Raw genomic sequence first — 8,093 nt, 5'->3', positions numbered from 1 at the left:
TGATTATTATATAGGTCTTTCTTTACAACTATCCTGTGAATCTTTTACATATTTTTATATGCTCCTTGAAGAATCCATGTTTTCTTCCTGATCTGGTAAACCATTGCAGACCCATCACTACTGTTCCTTTCTACCTTTATTTTCACTCAGAGACACAACAGCTCTGCTACCCATTTCTTGTTGGACCTCTCAACAAACAATAAAATGTCTCCTTCCTTTTTCCTGTCTTTATCCTTTAGGAACAAGCTATACCCCTCTGGTTGATGTTCCAACCATGGGCGTTATCCCACCAAATTCCTGTAATACCTATTAAATCAAAATTTATGCAAATCTCTCTATGCTGCTTGGCCATAATAATCCTTTTGTCTCAGTGCACTGCTGCTTCTTACTTTCTTTTGCTGAAGGAACAGGAACAACCCTAATGTTTGAAGAAGAAGGAATGAAACTGAAGCTGCTGAAAAGGGCATCAGTGTTTAAGTTTGTAAAATCTTTTGGCACTTTCTTTCAGTTTTGATGGTATGACCTTTGGAGCAGGAACAAGGAATATCAAACTATGTTGGTTGGGGTTGGGGGGATGGGGATCAGGAGAAGGCAAAAAGTAAAACAGACATGCTTGAATGTGTGGAAGCCATGTAGGGAAGGTCAGACCTATGTATGCCCATAGTTTAACTTACAGTTAAATAAAGACTTTAACATTAATTAAAAATATGGAGTATTGCATCTGGTGCATGCATTTCAGATATTAAGCCTCTGTCACCTCTCTCCCTCCTTGTTTCCTACTGGCTTAGAAAGTAATTTCCCCAATAATAATGCCATACAATAAGAATGCCATATTTATTCATTGTTCGTTTCCTCAGCAGGGAAAACATGAAGGAAACATGCCACCTAGAGGGAATTTAGGGGGAGACTCCCCCTTTTCCTCCCTATGCCTGGATTTTCTGGGAAGTCAAGTCTGCATCTTTCTCCTTCCTTGAACTCTTATGCTTTAGGAGATTTTACAGCACCATTATATACTCAAGTTTCTGCAAATTAGAGCTCCCCAGTTCCTTAGCTGTATGTCTCAGGAGGACCATCAGCCCTGCCACATGAATCTTATAGAGCATGTGTTTCTCCTGATGTCTCTATTATTAAATTTTCCTGAGGACCAACCCTGGAATGGTCCAGGTTATACCAAACCAAGGAGCCTTTCTTCAGTAATATGTGTATTCTTTGAAACCCTAATTAAAAATGATAAAATTCCTAGATGAACACAAACAATAGGGAACAAAAGCATAAATAACTGCATGAAGACAGTGATCACATTCTGTTGAATATCTTGCTGTCTACTCAAACAAATAACCAGTTCTATGCTGCCTCTCCTAAGAATGATCCACTCTTCAATATAGTTACATCCTGTAACTCTCTCAAATACTTTTATTGATCCATATTCAGTTCATTTCAGCAGTGTGACGCCTCTTTCCTGCCAGTACTGCACCTCTAACTTTCTTAACATCTCCAAGAAACCATATGAAACAGCTTACAAAATACCTCAAAGAGTAAGCACCTCTGTATTTAAAATTCCAAGATGGTTGAGAGGAAGGTTCCTTACATTACATCTCCAAAGCCAAATTGCTGTTCTTATCTCATAAATATTTTTGCCTACGTCTACACTACCTAACATGCCATGTCAGATGGAGTCAAAGAGCTTGAGGAAAAGGCCTACGCAAGACAGGAAATAGTTCCCCTGTCTCTCTGTGTATTAGCCCTTGAAAGAGAGTTGAGGAATTCATTTAGTTCAGCATTAATACTTGAATTAAAAATTATATACCTCCATTATTTCACTTAATCACCACTGCAAACCTAGTTAAAAAGTGTTTTGGAGCAGCCTCATGAGGACAATACACTGTCCCACTAATTTAAAATGCCTTCTTCAAACCCTGAAAATGGCATCTGTGTTTTTCAAGTGTTTGCTGGTCTGGCCAATTCTCTTTCATTTTTTAACATCTTCAGATGCAAACCACAGTCACACATTGAGAAGAGGATCAACAGTGTGTCCACCTTGCTTGGGGGCTCCTTCTCTACATAAGGCTTTTATTTCAAAATGAACTCACAGATTTCATTTATGTTGAAACCAGATTACAAGAATCATGTTCTATCTCTTCTCAACTGTTTCTGTCTTTCTTTCTACCTAGTGTTCCTTTTGACTTCACATTAGTTACCTATGGGTGAGCTTTTAGCAGTGTGTTTCTTAACGGAATGTTTCATTTAAGCTAAAGGTCTCTGCAACTGCTGTAAGTAACTACTTTTCCTCCGTTTCATAGTTAAATATCAGCTGCTCGCTCATTTAAATACTGATGTAGTTTTCCATTTTGTAAGGAAAAGAAAGCTTTATTTTTTTGTTACTATATGATACAAAAGTACCTATGATTAATCACTCTATTCAATTTGATTAGCTTACTAGGAATGTTTTTCCTGGTTTTAGCATTTTGAGTGTCCATGGGATCATAGGATCTAGACATTAGAAAGCCCTATTAAATCATCTAATCCATCTCCCTGCCAGTGCAGGATTGTCCTCTATTGTATATTTGCTAGTGTTTTCTCCATTCTCCTTTTAACTGTGTGGAGAGATAACACTGTTGGTACTTTGTTCTTACCTTACTATTAATGGGATTATTATTTTGGATGATTTTCATATTAAAAGCAACTGTCTTTTTAAGTATTAGTAAAGTACTAAGGTTGGAAAAAGAATTTACCACATTAAATTGCAAGGGCTAAATGCTGCCAGCCTTTGTTCCTGTTGGATAGCACTTCATGGCACACAAAGTTGCACTGAAATCAGTGGGACTACCTATTATCTAAGTAAGATAATACTCAGTGGATGCATTTACACATGCACCCAATTGCACTCTTGTTACCCTAGAAAGTACAAAATGACAGGGCAGTAACAACTGTTACTGTACAGTCCTGGCAGTGCACGGGTCATTTCTGACCCTACTACACAGCAGCAATGAGCTAATGTGCAGTAGTTCATTGCTACTGTTAGTGCCTTCTACTTTGAGGGCCGAGCCAAGCAGCCAGCAGGTGATTGACTGGGGCAGCCATTTTAAATCCCTGGCTGCCTATATAAACAGGGCAGTTTGCTGCTGCCAGGTGAGGAAGTAACTTTGCCTGGTTGCATGCTGGAGATGAGGACAAGTGCTGTAGGGGATGGTTTGGAGGCTCCTGATCCTAGGTGTGACCTAAAACTGTACCCTGCTAGGAGTGGGTGGCCTAGTGGGGCTCCCAGTGGTATAGGAGCCTCCAGAAAATGCCAGGCTGCTTACCACCCTGGTGAAAGGCAAGTAGGGACACCTAAAACACAGCACTCACCTTTGGGTGGGTCATTTACCATTGGAGCAGGGTAGGCCAGGTAAGCTTCAGAAGTGCCTAAGCCTGCTGGGGGAGTGACCCTGTAGGGCCAGGCACACTTCCAGAAACACCTGAGCCAGGAATGGGGGACCCTGACCCCTGAGTGCAGGCAGGAGGTGTAAACCCAACAAGGGACTTAAATGGTGGTTGGTGGGGCCAGGACCAGAAGGGTCAAAAGGGCCAGGGGCCCACTGTGAGGGACGCCCATAATAAGCAAAGAAGCTCGGGGTCCCAACTGGCCTGAGATGGGGTCAAGGCTTATATGGAAGCTGAAGATCCCATGAATGGGGCCACAGTTAATGGGTGAAGGAGACGGTTGATCCAACTGCCTGACATGCCATCTGTGAGGCTTGGGCTGCAGTGTAGGGGTGACACAGAGCTGTGGGTAGGCCCTCCAATATCAAGGTATAAAATGGGCAGCGTCCCACCTTAATTAACAGCTTAATTAATTACAACAAGGCATGGCAGGTAAGACAGGTAGGTGGTGTGCCCAGAGGCAGGTGGAAAACTAGCTCTATGGCTAGTCAGGAACACCCACTTTTCTACACTGCAGTAGCATTGGCAACATGGTTCATGCCTGCTGATGCTATGTTGCCACAGTGATGAGCTATGTCACCATAGCTTATCGGTATGGCAACCTAGCATCTCGTGTAGATGCATCCAGTGGGTGCATCTACGTGCATACTTTATTGCAGAGCTGACTAATCAGCTCCTCAGTAAAGCATCACTGTCTATGTATGTGCTGGTATTAGGGCACAGCCAGCCCCTCCACTACCCACCACCACTACCTGGAGCCCCCAGCCAGTTGCCAGTTCAGGGCTGCTCCACCCCAACTCAAACTGCTGCTGTCCCAAGCACGTGTGCAGATACTGTGCCCAGGAGCAGCTGACTCCTACTGAAACACCTCCAGAGTTTGAGTTGGCTTAATTGCACATCTGGATACACCCACTGGAAGCATCCAGATGATAATGGAAGTTTGTTTCCCTTGTGACAAGTAGTGGTGGCACACCTTGAGCTGCTGCTAGTTGTCATCAGGGAGCATGTTCTTTGGAGTGTGGCAAGTTACCCCGGGTGGGGTAGAGAAGGCTGGGGCCAGCACTGAGCTGGCCCCAGTACCCTTATTTGGGGTTCTGGGGGCCTTCTGGAGCTGTAGCAGTGGCAATTCTGCCACTCAGAGCCTGGCCAGCAGCTGTAGGGCAGCTCTGGGTGGCCTGGCACTGCTTTTGAGCAGATATTCAGGGGTCAAAAAAACCCATGGGAGGGGGAAAAAAGCAGAGGAGAGCTTGCACGGGCAGTATTCCCTTACAGTACAGAGAACATCTAAATGGTACCACAGAAAATGATTGCAGCGCCTCATACCACATGGCTGTGCTCGTCTGGATGCAGCCACTGTGATTAAAGGTGACAGAATTTAACCCACACTGATTATTTAGATGCTGACATCCAATTTTATAAATATGTAAGTATGATACATTCTACCGATTGCAATTCTACAAATGCTTACATATACTTTACATAATTATTCTGATTTGCAAGGTTTGGTTACATGAATTTGCATTAGCAATGAGTGAACTTCAAAGGCACAGAATTAGAGGGCTTGATCCTGCCTTTGCTTGTGCATGCTCTCCAATTGTGCAAAAATTAATTGCTGGATGTGGTACTGAAGTTTTAATAATAAAGCTAGACCCATCTTCCCATCCAGAAAAGCCCTAGTGTTTGCAGTTTAATTTTCTGACTCTTTTCTCGTATCCGACATTGGATATCCTATCCAAAATGCTGCAAGGCATTTTGGGATTCTTAGTTGTTAGCTGCATTAATTTCTTTTATTGATGACATCATCAGTATTTTGTCACTATATAGAATTTAGCTGTCCTGTGTAAAGCTGACCACAGAAGTTTTAAAAATTGATTTTTTTTTCTTTGTAGCATAAGCGAATGATTTATTATCTTCTTCTGGGACATCAGCCACAGGCAAAAAAATAGCTTTAATAACATACTCTAAAGCCACTTATACTGATTGTGTATTTAAGACACTGGTAAAAGAATTGCATTGTACCTAGACAAAAGAATGCTTGATGACAAGAAAATTAAAAAAAAAAAAAAAAAAACCCACCAAAACAAAACTCTTAGAGCCTCCTTCAAACAAATCTTTGATTGTAGAACTCAATAAGAACTTTTCAGTTTTAACTTTTTATCTGATAGTTTAAATGTCTAAAGTTTCTGAGTTAATATATATAGAAACTACACAAAATAGCCCAGAAAGATGAGAGAGAATAAAATGAACAAGGATATAGTTTAAGGAATATGCTAGGCAAGGGCTTGGACATGATCATCAACTTTAAATAGCCATTCTCCATTGTATCTATCTACTATTACAGATATAATTTTGTTGCGTTTATTTATTTGATTTCTATGCCACCCTTCTGTAGCAGGGCACTAAGGTGCCTGCTACTTGGAAAGCCACAGTAGTGGCTCAGGTGCTGGTTGCTAGGGGCAACCAGGATGAGCTGAGGGCCCACACCTGGAGAGTCAGCTGACCGGAAGGGGCAGGGCTGACTAGTGTAAGACAGACTGGAGGCTGTGAGCTCTCTCTCCCTCTCAACTGGTAGCCAGAAAGAAGGAGTAAGCACTGCTTGACTGAGGGAAGAGCTTGGGCCTGAATGTAGGAAAGAGAAAAAAGGCCTGGATGTATAAGCCTCTAGTTACACAGGGGAGAGATGTAGTGTGGTTTGGAGAACGTTTAGCCAGGTGGTAACTTTGTGTTATAGCCCAGGGGCTTGTGTTATTGTTTGTTGTTGCTGTTACACCGGAGGGCTGGGTGAGGCTATTAGGGGTTGGAGGAGGCCTCATAGGGGCTCCATGGTACCGTGGGGACCCCGGTGCCAGAGAGGGCACAGCATTTGGGGTGCATTGGCCCCAGTCCCAGTGCAGGTAGTTGCGAGAAGCCCCAGTGCAGGCACCAGTGGGGGGGCACAGGCTGCAAAACAAGCCTGAGAGCGTCCGTGGGGCACGGAGAGGGAAATTGACCAAACAACATCCGGTACATCTGCGAGGCTTCGTGGGTGGTTGGAGCCACCCATAGCCCATAAGGCTGGGGTGCCTGGAACCCCATTATAGAACTGAGATGTGGGGTAGCAGCAGAACTGTAGCCAAGGGAACGAAGGGCAGCCTCCCTACAATAATTACAGAACATCAAAGATGTGGTGGGTGAGATTGTGAGGGTGCTTTAAAACCAGCTTGGCATGGTAGGGGGCGCTAGGGGTGATCATGGCCACCCCTAGGACCCGGTGCTGTTACACCTCCCCAGAAAGGCTCAGGATGGCTTACAATAGCAAAGTCATAACAAACAGGAATACCCAAAGCTTAAACCTGCCAGCTTATGAATATATGTAATTTATACATGTTTTTTTATGGGTCCAAATATGAGTGCACTAGAAAAGTGTCTTCTTACTTAGACACTGGACTAGATTCAGATTTTGGTTCTGAACAATCAAATATTTAAATAAAGCAGCAACGCTTCAAGACCACACTTCTTAGTATCTACAGTGCAAACATACTGGTAAATATAAAAAACAGAATTATTCTACTGTTGGCAATATCATGAGAAACTGAGATACCATTGGTTTGTGTGTGCACATGTCTATCTGTGTCTGTGTGTATACACATTCATATGTACATATATATGGCAGTTGAATGAAATTTTCCTATGTAAAAATATAAAAGGATGCTACCAGGATAGTTCCATGCAGTTTCATAGGCAGAGAAAAGGCAGTTGCACTTGGAAGAAAATATTTTATAGAAATGGCTTAAACTTAATTTGAGAGGCAGATAGAAGTATTTGGTGTATGTTAATGGAAAACCAATATCAAGATTAGAACATTTCTAAAATGCAAATAATAGCAACAACTATAATGACATAGAGGGACTGAGGAGAGACATCCATAGATTTATACCCCCTGTATGTGATGTGCACTCTAATCAATACAAATATTCCTCATTTAGGGGGAGAAGTTACAAGTTTTATATTGAATATATTTGCCCCCACTCCCTTTTTATTTGCTTTCCCATAACATTTATGTCAGTAAAATGTTGTTTGTCAAATTGTCCCTCTGAAGAGATTTGAGTGCAAAGATGAGATTTGTTTAATCACATAAGTTTTGATTTTGTGACCAAGTGAAACTAATTTTTAAGAAGAGAGGAAATAGTTTATGCAGGTCAGACCATTCATTAAGGGACTGAGAACAAAACTGGGTTCTGATCCCATGTCAGGAAGATGAGTTAAAATTGTACATCACAAATATCAAATTGTTAAGTCTGAGTACTTCCTCTGTTCAGTTGGTGAGAAAGTCAGAGGCCGAAATGTTCATATAAAACATTTGTTGGATAATGTTGAATAGTAAATTAATTTGGAAAAATGGCAGGCCATTCATGGAAAATTCACGAACAGGGAAACAGCTAAATTGAAAGAATACGTTTTTCATTACTGATTTCCCCCCCACCCCCACTGTTTAATTTAAAGAAATCAAAACATCAGTGTACATTTTCATTTCTTTAAGAATTAAAACGTGTGCAAAGTAATATCACTATTTTGTGAAGAAGACAAGCTTACTGTTTGCTCTCATGTTAGCTGGGTTGATAATGTGAATCCCAATGATGTTATGTCATCCTAGATCAGTATTTCTCAACCTTTTAAGTAGCAAGTACCCC

The 8,093-nt window shown here is 41.8% G+C and overlaps 1 long non-coding RNA gene across 1 annotated transcript in view; it reads right to left on the bottom strand.

The window, feature by feature from the left end:
* Positions 1 to 7,433: 7,433 nt before the first annotated feature.
* The window catches only part of LOC109291996, a 17,365-nt gene continuing 16,705 nt past the window's right edge, over positions 7,434 to 8,093 (bottom strand). The window contains exon 3 of the long non-coding RNA XR_002096019.1: positions 7,434 to 7,445. This is a non-coding gene — a long non-coding RNA (uncharacterized LOC109291996). The remainder of the gene's footprint in view (positions 7,446 to 8,093) is intronic.

Source organism: Gavialis gangeticus, unplaced genomic scaffold, assembly GCF_001723915.1.
Source record: "Gavialis gangeticus isolate Ggan-Ray unplaced genomic scaffold, GavGan_comp1, whole genome shotgun sequence".
Taxonomy (NCBI): domain Eukaryota; kingdom Metazoa; phylum Chordata; order Crocodylia; family Gavialidae; genus Gavialis; species Gavialis gangeticus.
This window is presented reverse-complemented; position numbering and strand designations above follow the sequence as displayed.